The 18,038-nt window shown below is 41.5% G+C and overlaps 1 long non-coding RNA gene across 1 annotated transcript; it reads left to right on the forward strand.

Annotated features, from left to right (window-relative positions):
* The first annotated feature begins 2,501 nt into the window (after positions 1-2,501).
* On the forward strand, positions 2,502-17,428 carry LOC143419982 (uncharacterized). The gene is made up of 3 exons (XR_013100010.1): positions 2,502-2,596; positions 5,295-5,417; positions 17,094-17,428. It is a non-coding gene; the product is annotated as an uncharacterized LOC143419982 (long non-coding RNA).
* The last annotated feature ends 610 nt before the right edge of the window (positions 17,429-18,038 follow it).

Below are 18,038 nucleotides of genomic sequence, written 5' to 3' on the forward strand. Positions count from 1 at the left end.
GCCACCAGGCCCTCTGACCACCACCAGTAGGCAACGGGTGAAGTGTCTTGCCCAAGGACACAACGACCGAGGCTGTCCAAGCCGGGGCTCAAACCGGCAACCTTCCGATTACAAGCCGAACTCCCAACTCTTGAGCCACGATCGCCCTTTAAGGAGTATAAATCTAGAAATCGAGTTGTTTTGATCTTTTTAAACATGGAGACTACCTGAGTTTGTGTGATATTATTTGAATCTCGCTCTCATGTTCACCCCTCAGCCATAAAAGTCAGACGGGGCGTTTTCAGCGCCCTGCCGGGCAGGTGGCATGGACACCCAATTGTGTGAATGAGGCGATGTAGAAAATTCATATTATAGGTGCATCTAAAAAAAATCTACTTAAACGAGCCTAAATTTCAGTGACCTCAACATCATGCTCAAGGTCAGAGGTCAAGTTTTCTGAAAACTTAGGATTTTCAAATTAAAACCACAAGTGCAACTTCTAAGAGGCTGAGAGGAGGTACTGGCAGCCGGCAGTAATTTTAGATTTTACTGTCATGGTTGGCAGCACTAACAGGGGCACTGTTACGGCACAGTCGTTGTTGGAAACAGCAACATGACCACGATTATTGCCATCTTGTTACCTTTGAAATGACTGACTCAAAGACCACTCACAGTCTCTCACTGCCCTTTAAGTCAGCGGTCCCCAGCCCCCAGGCTGGTCCGTGAGTCGTTTGGTACCGGGCCGCGGGAGTTGAGGCTCGGGTGTGAAATGTATGGTTTGAGGTTTTTATTGGTTTTTATCGTTATTTTGTATCGCGTTTTATCGTTAACTTGGCGGATAAATACAATAACTTATTTTGTTGTATTTATCCGCAACACCTTAAAGGCCGGTCCGTGAAAATATTGTCGGATATAAACCGGTTCGCGGCACAAAATGTTGGGGACCACTGCTTTAAGTGACTTTGGTGCTTCAAGACACCAATAAAACAGCAATAAGACAGTGACAGCTGACATTGACTGAATGGGGTAAAGTAGGCAATTAACATGTAAACTGATTGTGATAATACAGGGATTAGCTGTGACAGATTTTACTAAAATGCAACTCTATTGATGTCCACATACACAGAAACGGACTAATTTACATTAACTGCTTACATTCAGAGTCAAGTAAGAAAATACTTTATAAATAGTGACATAGTTTAGAGTTTAGCTGCAATATTACGAGGTGCTTGGCAGCCATGTTTTTATATAGAAATATGATCAGAATACAAGCAATAGGTAATCAGGTGAACTGAATCACCTGCTAAAAAGACGATTAGCTCTCATTGGGACGTGTCTGTATTCATACATCAACTCAAACTTATTTTCAAACCCTCGCTGAGCTGTCCTAGATTGATTCCAGTTATTCTCAGAATTATTCCCACCAAAAGGACAGCCACCAAGTGTTCTCTTAGTCGCACGGAGGTAGATGTCCTTTTTCTTGTTTTACTCTGGTGTGACTGAGCCATTAATGAAGCGAGAGGTTGATACTAAGCTGGAAAGAGTCAAGTGTCAGGTCAATTTAATTAGCTTCACAGCAGCAGCAGCTTGATCTCTTTTTGTGGAAGTCTGGTGGGACACCATTAATCAGAACAAAGCAGGGTCTTACAGAGAGCGCCCTTATGTCTTATTTGAGATATTGGATGACCTGAAGCCCATTATAAGAAAAATAAGAGTTTTAATTACGAGTAATGAAAAGCTCCTTTGGATGAACCCAAGAATAAAACTGTGGAGGATAAAATGAGCAAGTTTTCCTAAGAGTAGCTGGGATTTCCAGCAAAACAATTTTGATTAATAACAAACTGCTAAGATGATTTATGATGTAGAAATGCAGAAAATATTTTCATATTTTTAAATTTGACAATTTGCTGAACTTATATCACAAAAATAAATTTTCTGTGCTTTTATTATGTCATTTAAACTATAAACTATCATTTTTTGGACCAATCAGCAATAGAAATATGATCTCTAGCTGGAGCCCGAGTGTGGAATCAGCCTTGATGTTGAAAAGATTAATTAAAACTGAGCTTTACTGTGCCAACACATTGTGCATGACGCATTTAGAGTGCATTCACCTCTGCAGCGGGCACGCAAAGTCAACAATTAGCATTGAAATTGGTAACTCCAGAGCTACATATACAGTGCCATTCATTTTCATTTTGCCAGGAGGGGTGATGGCTTTGTTAACATGGTGATTTTATCGCACAGGATGCAAGATACACAAAGACATTGTCAATGATTAAATGGACACCACAGAAGCTCGGGATAAGGCCGCATTGCTGCGTGCGCCAGATATCTACAGACAAACAGAGAGAGGGATTAACTATTCAGAGAGAGAGAGGAGGGGAGGGGGGTATATTCACTGGTCGGGGGGGGGGGGGGGGTCAGAGAGGGGAGAAAACAACAGCTGTGGAACGGACAGGACTGTTTTAGAGAGCGAGCCTTGCACTGGCAGAAGTCTGGCAAGCACTTTGCTTCTCTCGCCCTTTTCTGAGAGCAGCCACATCCTGGATACATCCTTGCAACTTGTGCCTGACCTCCAAACATAACAGTCAGGACATGATATCCAATCAAAGAGGTGAAAAGTTGCACTCAAGAGTCGGTTCACCCAAATTACAAAACATCCACTCAGGCTGTGACTTATGTAATGAGGTTGCTGATGCTTTTGATTTTATGTGTTTTGGCTTTGAGACATTTGCCACAGCGCGTGCAGTTTTATTGCTGGTACTAAAAACTGGATTGGAAAATGAAATTTACAAAATTCAGAAATTAATTTTTTTTTTTTACTTGACACTGTTCCAGCTGCCTGCACAACATACCGGCCTTGTTTGGAGTTTTTATTAGGACATCAAAGAGCTGCAGCTTTTAAAAAATGCTCACTGTAGTAAAATAGACTCTTATAAGCGACTTTTATTCGTTCCCTACTCTGATCAAAGTTGACTAAAGTAACATGGTTTACAGTCAAGTGTTGTGTCGTTCAGACAGCGGATGAACTGAGGGAATGCAATAAGGCCCAGCATTAGATAAATAAGGATTTTTGAAAAAAAGTTCATGAGTCAAAAAATGAAAATATAGAGCTGAAAATGAGCAGAATACTTCCACGTGAAGTTTTCCTAAAAGCGTCTTGGAGTCCCAGCCGCACACCTTACACCGTGTCTGCACAGGAGTACATCATGCACTTTTTTCTTGTATGCACTAGAGATATAACACCCTCCCTGCTGTGCCCAGTGGTTGCTATGGACACACACAGCCTGGAGTGGGATAACGCTGAGAGCCAACCACGTCAGCTCTGTGTTGACTCTCCTGAGGGAAAGCCAGGTGAAGACAGAGCAGGTACCATACAAGGACATCAGCTAAAAAAGAACAAAGTCAAAGAGTTGCATACAACTTTTTGGCTGATTCTTGTAACTGACTGACAGAAAGGCTCATCGGCGTCCGGAGGCTGTAGTTTGACAACACCAGGTGGAAACTCTGCACCTTCCCCGAGATTTAGCTCCCACAGGGGTGCAAACAGAGCTCGTCTTATATTAACAATGTGGAAAAAGAATGTGGTTCAAATTAAAATAAAGTACAGGAGACAAATGTTTTACGCAATCGTTGATTCCTGCATGACTTGGTAAAGTTGGCTTCGCTGCCATGCCAGGACTGGCCCTGTGCCCAACAAGATTATGTCATCGCAATTATGCCTGAAAACCTACTTACTTCCAGTGATAAACACTGAAGATCAAAAGATCTTTCAAGCGTTTTGCCACAAGGCTTAATTTTATGACTTTCTGGGATTTATTTGATTTCACTTTATCCAGAAACATGAAATACTGGTGTCTAGTCTCCTTACTTTCCCAGCTATTGAGTTTAAAGGAGAGTTCCAGCGTTACTTTTGGATTAGTTATAAAGCTGAACTGATCTGACGTTCAGTCATTCTATAAGCAAAAATAAATATTCACCACCTGCAGCTTCTCAGATGTAGTTTTTAGTCGCTTTTGTGCTTTTTTACAGTTAGAGATCAAACATCTTTGAGTTTCAGACTTTGGATAAGTTGAATAAGACATTTAAAAAGATCTATCTTTGGCTCTTCAAACTCTGTGTGAGCACTTTTTTAATTGTTTGCAATATAATAGCAAAAACTGTGATTTACTTTAAGAATTGCTCTTTGCCCAGAACAGATATTCTTAAAGTAAATGAAGTCTCGAATTTTACTTTAAAACGAGGTGGAAAGCACTTGTAGCTGAAGATGATTTCCACTGCTCACATATGGCAAATCTTTTCAAGACACAAAATTGTTCACTTATACTACAGAGTGGCAGCTTTGTGCAGCTGGGGTACACTCCATCTTCAATAGTCTTATTAATAGCCTAAGTAGTGTGCTGTTCTTGCGCTGAAGCATCAGAGGCTCAATTCAGTCCCGACAGCACCAAGGCAACCAACAAAGAGCCTTCATTTAAACAGTCACGATCAAAGGGGCATTTCTCTAAAAGCCGTATTAGCTAATAATCAGGTAGGATCCTTTTCGAAGGCGGACAGTAGTTTAATGGAAAAAGGGTCATGCCAACGTCGCACAACATGTTATATAGAGCTCGTGGCATTACACATAGCAAATAAAGTCCTGCAGTTTGCGATTCCAGTTAAAATGAACATTTTGTAAATTCAAAAAATTAAAATTGACCCCAATCTACTTAAAATAAAAGGCTGTTGTGCAGACTAATCACTTTAGAAACACTCCCAGTGTAATTTAAAACCATGTAAAGGACAGAAAATCCTCATCATCTGCCACATTTATATGCAAAAGTCACACAAAAAAATGTGCCAAGGAGAGGAGCTTATTAAAATAGCCCCATCCATCTTTTTTTAATTAAACAGTCACTGCGTTGTTTGTTGTTCCATTCACTGTAAAAGTTGTTTTGTGACTGAGAAATCACGTGGCACATCCGTCTTTAAAAACTGGATTTAAATTCCTCGTTCGTGTGCACAAATAATGACGATTCTGATTCTGAAAAAAAACTGGAAAATGAGACTTAAATAAAAAGACCTGCACAGGTTTGGGGCGGTTAAAACCAGAACGTTGTCATGCTCACACAGTTTCTTGCAAGAGATCACAACAGATTTCAGGAACGCTGCTGTTCTTTGGGTAACATGAGCTGTGCACACATGATGCTGGGGAAAAACCTGCTCAGAAGTCCATGTACACCTCTGCTAAAGAGTTCGCAAAAACACAGCAGGGGTGATTAATGCTGACAAGACCTGGCTTTTTATGGATGCTAATGGTGCTGTGTGTTTAGGTTGGCGTGCATACGTGTGCGTTTGCCACAGTCACCTGGTCTGATGCCCCAGCTGTTCCCGCTGCCTGACTCCTTAGTTAGAGACTCGCCGTTTTGCAGCTCTCACCTCTCCATAGAAACCAGGTAAACAGAGCTTTGATATTCGTGTTAGATTTTAGAACCACATTATATCTGCTTTGCTCTTCTTTTACACAATGACTGATGCCCTGTTTTTTATATATATATATATATATATGGCTTAATTTAGGGGGTAAAAAAAGATTTGAAAGCACATACAATCAACAGTTGTGCTTAAGACCACAGTGTTTACTGTGGCTCGTCCCTCTGGAACATGGACCTTAAGTACAGGTAAGTGGTCGTTCATCAGACTGCAGAGTATTCCATGTATTTACAGATGATATGACTTTATGACACCCATATTCCTCCCGTCTCCACAAGGTTACAAAGGGTTTGATGCGTATTGTAAAACAAGAATGCCATAAAAAGATGATGACACTGGAATACCTCAGCCTCAAAATGAACTGTTGAACTTAATGTTCACAGATTTCTAGCCGGGATATTTAGAATATAATTTCTCACTGAGCTTCATTGCAGGTGTCAGTTTGGCTGTGAAGAGAGAGCATTACTGTAGAACTGTGCAAACAGCCCGACTGTGATGATGCTATATGTAGGTTAAATGTCAACTGGTTGAAAAGTCTGCATGAACAGCATCACTTAACCGTGAAGCTATCATTGCATGGCAAGTAGACAACTAAACTAGTTAGTAAGCAACCATCATCATGGCAAATCCTGATCTGTCTCAAAAGATTTATACCTGTTAAATCTGAGTAAGCGTGTGTCCTTGAAAGCGTAGGTGAGATAAGTTGATGCATTTACAGCACAGTGCTGTATCATCTTTACCCTCTTTCATTCTCAATGCAAGTCAGCCTAGCTCACCCAGCCGTGTCTGTCTCTCTCTCTTACCTATATGATGCAATCATTCCACTAAGATGTTATTTCTTTAATGACACCTTGGACCTCAGTGTTTAAATGAATGAATCTTAGACTAGACTTTATAATCCACAGCAAAAGTAGTCAGGTCGCTCCTCCAGTGTTAGTTTCATTAACACCAAAGCAGCTGAGACTGATTAACAACCCTCTCTCCTACTTAACTGACCAGATCAATAACTCAGATGTTTAATAGACTTGATTCTTTACTCTGATTAAAAAGAAGTTTGATTAAATCTATTGAGCAGTGTATAATGCACAAAGTCTCTGTGTGTTTGTCCTCCACCATCAGGAGCATTTTTATGTGATAAAAATGCCCCATTTTTATCACATAAATAGCATCTACACCCGCTTTTTTTTTTTTTTTAACTCTCATTGTGATTAAATCCCAATGAGCACAACAGCACAAACAGGCCAAAGAGTGCTGTGGACGTATTTATGCAGCATCCCATTCAAAACCACTTTTATCTGTTCCTAAGCACAGGCATACAAACACACACACTGAGTAAAAAACTGAACTGACATAATATTGAGTCTCCTGGGTCAAAGTACTGTGACCAGATGATGTACACATACGATTAGCAGTTATTGATCCTAATAAAATATTATATACACATTAGCTGATGTCACATGGAAATGAAGCTAGGATGCTATCCATCGACTCAAGGGCAGTTTAAAATCACCAGTTAACAAAACTGCATATCTTTGGACTGTACGAGGAAGCCGAAGTACCGGAGAGAGCCTGGACATGACGGGGGGCGACATCCAAACTCCACAGAGAAATGGCCCTGCCATATGTTGGATGGTGTTAAGAAGACATTCAGTTTGTCCCTGTTGACTAGTGATGGCGATCTGATTATCTGTGAGTCTGAAGGTTGTGAAATGTCTCGTCACTGCACATGCACATATTGACGGTGATCTTCAGTTCAGCACGGAGGACCACTTTCTCAGCACATTCCTTTTTTTGTTTTTAGAAATGTGCTACATAGTTTCTATACTTTCCACATTTTTAGCGATTATTTTCCAGTGTTTGGAGTCAAATCTATGAATTTGCTATACACAAACTTTCCTGAACTAATTACATCCTCTTCGTTTACTTAGTTCTCCAAACCAGTAAAACCTCAAGCACAGAAGTGTTGCCAAAAGCCCTTTTTCTGTTTGTTTTAACACTGTGGTCCATGTGCAGAGAAACTGCGAAAAAAGGTCAAAAAGTAAGAAGTCGATGTTTAACTTGCCAACAAAGCATTACATGAGGAAAACCTGTTGCAGATGCACAAAGAACCACAGGCTTGTGCCTCGGCTTCCTTAAAATTTCAATTTCTTACCGCTGATCTATTTAAAAGTATCTAATTTAATCTCAAGACGATCCGTCTTAATGATGCAATTAAGGAGGAGGAAGGATGGCACAGAGCTTTGTTTCCACATCTAATCAGGATGGCAGGTATTAGGGGAGGCATGAGATGCATCCTGAGATAAAGAGGGGAGGAAAGAGAAGCTCCTTTTATTTGATCATCAATAGGCTGTTTGTTTCATCAGCTCAGAGTCCCCTTCAAGGTGCTTTTGACACACTGGGACCACAGCGCCTGGAGAGTCCACTCTTTGTAAAACTGAGATTATATCATTTTTAAAATGCTCCACAATGACCAGCTTGATGTGAATGCTTAGAATTGGTCATAAGGTTATTCAGTACAAATCTCTTCCCATTAAGAAAGAATGCTGCTAAGGAAACACAAGACAGCAAAGCGAAAAGCTGTTCAGTTTGTGTTTACGAGCCTCGTTCAATACTCAGCTTGGAAGCATCAGAGCGCGATAGCTGAAGGCTGAAACTAAAAAGGGCACCTGTCCCAGCAGATTTACTGGGAAAATCACTTGTTTAGTGAATTATTTAAAAATATAGGACACTAAGGACACATAGAGATTTACCCAAAACTACACCTGCAAAAAAACAAAAGCCAGCAACTCCTTGAAGTCATGAGTCGGCACCATAAACTGGATAAAAAAGATGAACACTGTCACCGATTGGTTAAAGAGAAAGCTCAAATAAGACTGAAAGCACACCTGATTAATAAAGTGAGGACATCGCACGCCCACTGACAAGACTCACCACTTACCTAATAGCCCCCAAAGGAACCCCCTTATCTTTATCAATGATATTAATGAAGAACATCATGTGTTCATTAAGACATTAAAATTCAACGAATGCATTTAGATTCAGTTTATTTATATATGCCCACATCAAAAACAGCAGTTGTTTCAAGGCGCTTGTAGAGTTATATATTCACGACTACGTCATTTTTAATGAACTGTCATGGTCCTGGGTCATTTTGACCCAGTCTTCTCAGTTTTTCTGTGGTTTTGTATTTTGTTCCTTATGTCCATTGGACTGTTTGGTTTGGTATTTGGATTCCCCTGTGTCCATGCTTTTATTGTGGTGTTTGTTCTGGTACCGTGTTCCCGTCCTTTGTGTTCTGTGTTCTCCTCATCCCCTCGTATTCATCCTTCTTCTCTGCCTCTCTCTCTCTGTGCTCATCTCTGTGTAATGTGTTGTGTTTAAGGTCCACATCTTGGTGTCAGTATTTTCAGTTTCGTGTCCTCCCTGCTCGGTCATGGGTAATTGTCTTCAGCTGTGTTCCCCGTGTGTTCCCACTTCCCTCATTACCTTCTGTGTATTTATGTCAGTGTCCCTTTGTTCTGTGTTGCGTTGTCCCTCTAGGTTGTGTGCATTTTCCATGTCAGCGCAGCTCATTTCAAATTTTACTTTTACAGGAAAAATCACAGCAGTCAGCTCAAGGTCCTTTATACTCTAAGGCAACAGTCCTCAACCCTGGGCCACAGAACGGTCGTTTGGTACCGGGCCATGTTTTCATCGGTTTTAATCATTTTTTGGATGTTTTTTTTTTTTTTTTACATTTGGTTTCCCTGCGTCTTTTCCCGTGTATTATGAATAAATCTTCCTTTTTTAGTACCAGTACTGGTTTTATTTTGTTGTATTTATCCGCAACACCTTAAAGGCCAGTCCGTGAAAATAAACCAGTCTGTAGGGCAACAAAGGTTGGGGATCGCTGCTTTAAGGTAAAGACCCTACAATAATACAGAGAATCAGATGACCCCTATGAACAAGCACTTTGGCCAGTGGGAAGGAAAAACTCCCTTTTAACAGAAAGAAACTTCCAGCAGAAGCAGCTGAGGATGGTTGTACAGAAGGAGTCTTTTAATTGTTGGGCTTTCACTCTATATAAGTGTACATATCATAGATGCCTGGGCCTTGATATGATTTTTATATCCGCTCATTACACAGAGTGTAGGATTCCTCAGTCTGCCACATTAAAACTACTTTTGGTTTCATTTTTGTTAAAGTTAAATATACATTCAGTTTCTTTGATTTATTCATTTCATGACAGTTCAGTGTTTTTTACATGATGACACGCACAGCAGCTCTGCTCCTTCCTGGTTTAACAAAAGAGGAGGATGAGGGTGGAGCTGGGTGAAATCCAGAGGCCTGACAAAAAACAACCATCTGCTGTCAAACCAACTATCAGCTTCTCTCATTTATTTCCACCAATCATTATGACCTCAGTCTGCTTTTACCTGGGCTGGATATAATTATCGGTAATGACGATGATGTCCACAGAGACATGTAGCTGCCTGCACTCTCAGCAGTTTGGCTCATAGTTCACATTGTGTACACACTTTGTTTAGTGCTGACAACAGAGGCAAGGCCAGGCTTTCAGCACGAAAGGTCCTTGTATTTGGAAAATCCAGTCTATGGAAGGGAGATTTTGTTGTCTGAGCCTGTGGGTAGGAGTTGGTTAATGTCCACCCATTTAAAGATTTTCCACTGTTTTTAAGCAGCCAAAGAGGTCAAGGCCAACTTGTGATTTTACGGCGCAAGAATTAACTTAAAGGTATTAAAAGGTATTATTTTAGTATCTCCATATACATGCATTTATTTCTAAAGCTTGGTTTCACTTACAGTCAGTTAATTCATTAAATATTTGAATTTTGGAAAGATCACAATCTAAAGTGAGAATATATGAGAATCAGGTGAAAGACAAACAAGAGTAAATGGCTGGCCGAGACGATATAATGATTCTCATGTGGAAATGTGAGCAGACTGCGGCGTCAAACGAGTCGTTTTGAACTTGCCCAGGACAGCTGACCTTTGACCTGGAGTCGCTTCACCTGTTTCAGCCCCCCTGACCTCTTTTTGTGTTGTGTTTTTTTTGTGATCGTGAGAGTCCAAAGAGAATCAAAGCAAAGCTTTGTCTGCATTTCCCAGGAAGTTTCTCAATTTGCTGCTTTAGATCTTTATGAAAAATATAAACCTGCTATTTCCTCACAAAGCTGCCGATCAGAAAACCTTTGCCGATAAATGCAAGTGATTGACAGAAACTAAAGTGCGGAGCTGTTTCATGCACATGATGCACATGCTTATCACAGAATTCAGCAACAGTGTGGTTTCTTAAATGAAAAGGAAAACTAGTCGGTGCTCTAAAATTAGTAATTGTGCTTATTTAAGAGTTTTTATATGATCAGACCTGTTTTCACATCTTTAAGGTGGTAAAGGAAGTAATCTTTTACTCGCATCAAACATTTTGGTTTGCAGCTAATGAGCTGTGCATGCTTGCGGGTGGTACAAGTTTATTTAACATCATGACAATGTAATTAAAAGAAAGGGATTTTTGGGGAGAACACACTGTTATCAATCCTGCTGTGTCAGAGCTGTTAAAAGGCAAACGAGGCATTTGTGAATTCCACTGATAAATGTACAAGTTAATGTGAAGAAATCATTAGTTAAAAGAACGAGAACACAGCTTTTATTTAATTATGTAAACGCATGCCCTGGGAACATTTTGAAAATTACTCCCAGATTGAATCTTTTTATTTCTCCTAAGGATTAGTGGCTGTCCACCTGAACTGGAAAGTGTTATTAATTTGCATTTTATTTGCCAATTTTCTCCAAATTGAGTATGTTTGGATTAGAAGCCTAGTTTCTGTCATAATTGTAAGAACAAGTGGCCTCAAGAGCAAGAACCAAGCAGAGCGATGCAAGTTTAACTCTTTACATTAACAGAATCTACATGAAAGCAGGGGTTTGTGCAACATGGAGAAAAGATGGTCCTGGCTTCAACAGACATAATGATTTGTTTTGCGAGGCTATAATCTGCTAACCTGTGCTGCTGCTCCAATAACCACTCTTGTTCACTCTTTGTTGGTTTTGCTAACGAAGTTCAGCAGAGAGGGAATCCTATCTCCCTCTATCCACCCCCACTCCCCACCCCACCCCCGGGAAATATGGCGAGTCTACACTCAACTAGAAGACTTATTTTGTGACAGTTTATGTGTAGGGTGATGTTAGTTATAGTGCTTAATTTGTGACATGCATTAGCCTGCCTATCAGATTTAATACCTTGTTAACTGATGGAAAATGCCATTCCAGCCCACTTTAACCCATGCAGGTAAATAAAGTCACCATTAACCTATCAGAGACTAGGTTAATGGTGTTTCAGTTATGGTATTATAGTAATGTTGATTGTATATTCTGGATGCTTTATATTGTAGCTTTATTAGAATTCTTTTTTTAATATTTAATGTATTTGCATGCTTTTATTTTGAAAGTATAGTTACTTCCTACCCACAACTTCAGCTCATTTACAGCTCAAGCAAACACGGGCAGCAACAAGTTTGAATTTATCTGTCTGGACTATCGTACGGAGGATGTGGAGACGCTGCAGGTGGAGCAGAACGGCAAGAATAGCGTCCTGGTTTTTGTGCTGTGACACAGAAGGAGAAGATACCAGTGGCAGACAGAGCTCAGACCTCTGTCCAAGCCTCCTTCATTAGTTACACCAGACTGGTGTTGGCTTGGCCAAGTGACTGTTGCTGTTTCTCTCGGCACAGGAGGTCTGGGATGGAAGACGTGTTGCTCCATGAGGGTGAACGCTCCACTGCCCTGCAAACCTTTACTGGACTTTTAGGGCTGTTTCAGGAGGCTCTGGGGACTCTTGGCGGTGAAGATTTTATCGTTCTGGTTAGCTCCACTGTTGTAAATTTTGAAAATATATTTTTAGCATTTCATTTTATTCTTTTATTTGTCCCTGGCCAGGGCTGGGTTATAGCTTTATGGTTTTATTGCTGTTACTAGCGTCACTGAATCCTTCTTTCCTCGCCACAGTCTTTGTTGCTCTTCGTTTAATTGGAAAGATCTTCCCTTGTCTTTTTTCAGGAGGTCTGAGGAATGAATTGAAATGAGAAAAATCTGTGGTTTAAGTTCTTGCTTTTTCTGAGTGCAGGTGAGGGAGGCAGTTGCAGAGGACTGTGCAAGTGAATAGACGAAGAATTGCCAGCTCTTTGTTTGCAGGTAAGTTAGGAAGAAGATCCAGCCAAGGTAAAGAGCACAAAAAAGGAGGAGCAGAGAACAAGGTCAGAAAACTAGGAAGCACTCAGTAAAGAGAGCCACAGGTTTGCAAGCCTGATACCACCACAACGGTGACAACGGTCTGGCAAAGAGCAGAGGTTTTAGCTGGCCTTTTAACCTGAGAACTGGTGAGTAAATGAGAAAAGGGTGTGCAGGGTGGCTCAGAAAGTAGGGCAGCACTTCTTCTTTGACCAATCATAATCACAATCACAAAATTGCAGCTGCATCCAGTGTAAAGTTCACTGAGAGACAATGGAGGAAGCATCAAGGTGAAAACTTTGAGTAAGGCAGTTGGAGGTTAGTGTGAGCTACAAACCTGACCATCTGTTTTAGCTGCCTAACCCTAACTTGGCCAGGGCTGACCCATCAGAGCCAACTTTAGACTCACCATCTCCGACAAACTCCCAGTGTGACAAAACTCAATGAAGTATAGAACTGTGCAAAACTCTTGAGCCCTCATTTGTTTTTGCTTCCAGGGAGCCAAAATGTAATTTTGAAGTGGGCTTGAGCAATAGTTCTTCAGCCTTGCAAAGTTTTTCTTTGGGTTTTTTTATTCATAGCAGTAACCTGAAGGCTGTTCCCAATAATTAGTTAATATTTTTACTTCTTCACCGCGTGCGACTCCAGATACTGTAGCTCCTTCATTGTCAAACACTCACCTTAAAGGAGACAACTCGTGAGCTGGAGAGGAAATGGCGTCTCATTAATTTAGAAGATCATCTTCTAGCCTGGAAAAACAGTTTGCCGCTTTGTAAATTTTTACTTATCATTTTTAGAGCTGAAGAAAGCAGAGCTTCCACACTAGCCTGAACAAGCATGATGAGCATGTTGTGAGGGAACCACTTAACCCCTGCTATAATATGTATTTACCATCCTGACATATGACAGGGAGCCTGGAATACCCCCCTAGTGACCCACCGCCGGCTACAAAGCGATGTGTGATGACCAAATCGCTTTATTTGAGAAATTCATCAGCAAAACGATTTTAGTTTTCAGTTTCCACATGTGGGTCAGGGAGCTTTATAAGCTCCGGTTCACATGTGGCTGCTGTAAATCAGATCGCACTCACGCTCAGTTTCTGCTCAGTCATGGAAACGGGAGCATGACTGGGACAATTACAGGAAGGCGAGGGCACAGCCTCACTAACCTCCACATAAAACCCCCTCTATTACAAGAGGATGAAATCCTTATTTTCAGAGGCTCTTTGATGGAGTGTCAAGTTGCAGAGCAGTTGCACTGCCCTTCCTGCAGCAGGGGCTGAAACACTCCCAGATCCTCTGGAATCTTTGGATGACACTGGAAACGGGTCAGCGGAGTCTAAAAATGGACGTAAACCCTCCGACAGTTATTGTCTCCTGTCCATCACACCCTTTTTCCCTTCTCACACGCTGCTCTCTCACAGAAGCAACATGACAGCTGGTTGCAGGGAATGCGCACATTACAGAGGTCAGCATGGTTAGGAACCACACCGAACTGTGGGAAATCCTTGGGCGGGAGGTTCTGAGAGCAGCTAATGGTCAAAAGCATCTGCCAGCTGTTAAACCAATAAAGATGAACGACGATTCACTTTTTATTTCACTTTCTTTTTCAGGCTATTCGGCACAATCAGTTTTTATTTCTCGGTCTTCCCATCATCGAGGGAATGATTTCTCAGTCTGTCCACTTTCTCAGCTGCTCATCAAGTCAGCCACAGTCTAGTTTTGGGTGCACCTAGTGACAAGAGTGTATCCCTGTGTGAGTTTTTACGACCATTTTAATGATGTTAGCACAGAAGCACAGGGGATCCCAGATTATGCAAAAGGAAACTTCTTCTATTGCTACACCAGCACTACGGTGGAAGTTTTGTCTGAGTGGCGACACCTATCGTTAAAGACAACATCGTCAGTGATGGAATAAATGGTGACAGCGCTGTACGGGCACTACAGTTGGCTCCTGACTCAATCCATGCAGTGACCCGTCCCAGGGTATTCCTACTTAAAATCACAGACCAACAACCACACACTCACGTGCACATCTCCCACCACTTTAGAGCTTGTAGATAACCACGGGAATAGAGGACATTTACATGGCGCTTTTCTTGTCGTATTGACTGGAACTTCCTGTTGACGATACTTTATCTGCCTCTGTGGCTCAGGAAGTCACAGCAGGTCATCTACAAACTGGAAGGTTGGTGGTTTGATCCCTGGCTGCCCTGCCTGGCAAAGTGTGCAAGAACCCTGCATGTGTTTAGCGATAGAAATAAGTGCTTGCATGTGTGTGATTGGTGAATGATGCATGTTGTCAAAAGTGCTTGGAGTCCACATGTAGAGAAGAAAAATGCTGTATAAGAGGCGGACATTTAAACACGTGGCTCCATAACCAGCTTTGGTGTATTGTTTATTAGCATTATGGTGAAACTGTAACCTCCCCTCACTCAGATGCTTTTGTGTCACAAACTTCAAACTACTTCAAACCAACAAACAAAAGACAAGAACAAACACGAGTTTGATTTGTGTCCTCAGTGTTTCTGAATTAACGCCGCCTCTTCGACCTTGTTTGGCTCTGGCGTGAGTTTACCTTTTAATTTATTTGCTGTCACCCTCCATTAGTCATTTGGGAGCCTTGGATATTTCCATGGTGGACAGCTGTGATCTAAATATACCGAGGGACTTCCTAACTTCAGGAAAAAGATAGAAGGAAGGGCCGGATTCAGGTCCTCCGGCAAATTTCCTGTAATCTTGTCCCTCGGTGACCAAAGAAAAACACGCGGTAAACATACTGGCAACATGCAGACGTCAGGGTCAAAGAGGTCACAGCCTGGTAGCTTTGGCGGTGTTTTTACCCACCAGTTTGCTCACAGCTTTCAACCCCAGAGTGATAGTCTGTGTTTGCCCTGCAGCAGCCCACAGGCGTGTTCGACACGCAGTGCTGTTGTGGCGGCGTGGTGCACCTGTCTGACTGACATTTCTGCACGAACAACTGACAGCCCGTCCGAGCTGCTGCAGGCTCACAGACACACCCACAAATGTGGGCTGTGGCTCAACATTTCACCATTGCCGCTGCTAATCCGATGCAGGACTGAGCCGAGGCTTTAGCACAAGTATGCAATGCGGACGCGTCCTTCAGCAGCAGAAGGCTATATCTGAATGCTTCACTCCGTGGGCAGCTATTTTAATACTCTGGCCAGAAACACGAATAAAAGTCCAACATAAAAGTCATAAATGACGTTTGTCAGTAGGTTTGCAATCTTTTCACTTTGAGGAAAAGAGGACACAGAGGTGTTTTGTGATTTACTTTAAAATCGTACTGTTCATTTTTCCATTTGTGGAAGATAAAATTATTGCATTTTGCAATGTAACTTTTTTATATATTTATATATTTCTCTGAGTTGTTGTGACAAGTAAGAAAAACAGATGAGCAGCAGGAATGTAACTTCATACAGTTATACAGTTTATACTTCTATTACTGTAGTTTATATAAGTATTTGTGCATTATATGACCTGTTTGTACGGCACATACAGTGAAATACTTTGCTACTTTGTGATCGTGGCTCAAGAGTTGGGAGTTCGCCTTGTAATCGGAAGGTTGCCGGTTTGAGCCCCGGCTTGGACAGTCTCGGTCGTTGTGTCCTTGGGGAAGACACTTCACCTACCGCCTACTGGTGTTGGCCAGAAGGGCCGATGGCGCGATGTGGCAGCCTCGCTTCTGTCAGTCTGCCCCAGGACAGCTGACTGTAGCTTGCCTCCACCAGTGTGTGGATGACTGGGTGTGTAAAGCGCTTTGGGGTCCCTAGGGGGAACTAGTAAAAGCGCTATACAAATACAGGTCATTTATCATTTACCATTTAGATTTGCTAGTACTGAAATGTCATTTTAGAGTATACTATACAGTAACAGTTTCTTAGTGTAAAATATGTTATCATACTTATATTGACTTATATTCAGTCATTTCATAAGTTTAACAGGGTAACATTTTCTGATGTTTGCAGCACTGTAATGTCCATAAACTGTTATTACTGTTGTATAATATAAGTACATGCTCTCATGTTGAATTCTGAATTCAGTTCATTATTTCTCTTGGAATTTAATAACAATTTTAATGCACAAAAATGTATCATATACAGTTACAGTTTAGTGTAACTGTGTTGTTCGCAGCATGTGTGCGTTTAGGGGAATGGCTGCAGGTAAGGGAAAGCAGCCAAGACAAAACAATGGAGTAGTGGTATAAAAACAATGATAATTTATTAATAGATTTCACAGAAAAGTCAAGTCTTTACAAAAAAGTATTGCCTTTAATTGTTGAGGCGATGCCATTTCATGCTTTTGCCATTATTTACGTTCTCATTCGTTCTCTGAGTTTCAGTCTCTCCGCTTGTTTTGGAGCTCTCCGTTACAGGCCTCTGTTTTTTCTGACAGATTGAGATGAATTGTGTGAACGAGGAGCCTTGGGTCGCTCTGGGGACACCCTTGAGAGGTGTCAGTGTGACGCTTTCACCGGGAGCCGGGAACAATAGGCGGAACCAGCTGCTGCGGGAGTCGGTGTGACACAGTGGGGGAGCTGTTTACAAGCAAGCCGGCCGCTCGGCTCAGGCCGGACGTTGGCCAACGTCACCTCTACTAAAAGTTTATCGCAGCTCGGCCCTGCAGCGCTGCACTGACACATTTCAGCCTCCTCAGTCATTAAGACTTTATTCACTAAACCAGGTTTTTTCAGCACACCTGCTTTTCCACCGTGACTTTTTGTGCACTAAAACTCAAACTGTCATGAAAACAAATGAATAAGTGTTTTCTAAACTTGAAAAGTCCAAAATGATGGAATTTATAACTTTCATCCATTGCACTTCTCCCTTTTTGTTAGTTTTAGTTTAGTTTTGATTAAATTTGGCAACAGTAAAGTTCCACTTTAGGCTTCATGTGATGTTTTGAAGCATTATGGCGTAAAGTGAAAGAACCATGTTCTAAAAACAGCTGGGCTGACCTGCTGGATGTTAACCTCATCATCTTGAAAGCTAATCAGTCTGAGTGACAGAATATTTGTGCTTCATGTTAAGCGCTGTTTTCTGATTGGCTGTATTGGAAAAGTGAAAGCTAATAGAGTTTGAATTGAAGGGCAGTGCTGCTGGGCTGCACATCAGTGCTCTGCCTCTGTGGTAATTTCCCCAAAGAGAAGTTTTAGTAAAATCTTACTCAATCTTGGTAAATCAACTCTGATTGCAACAAAGTAAGAGCTGACGCAGCTTCCTAGAAATGCATCTCTTTAAGGAAGTACTAACAGCCACTGTTGTCTCCTCTGACCTCTGCTTGCATGTGTCTGTACGAGTATTTCGTGGACTGGCAGCTGTGCCCCTTTACTGACAGGTA

The sequence above is a fragment of the Maylandia zebra genome, linkage group LG8, assembly GCF_041146795.1.
Source record: "Maylandia zebra isolate NMK-2024a linkage group LG8, Mzebra_GT3a, whole genome shotgun sequence".
NCBI lineage: Eukaryota > Metazoa > Chordata > Actinopteri > Cichliformes > Cichlidae > Maylandia > Maylandia zebra.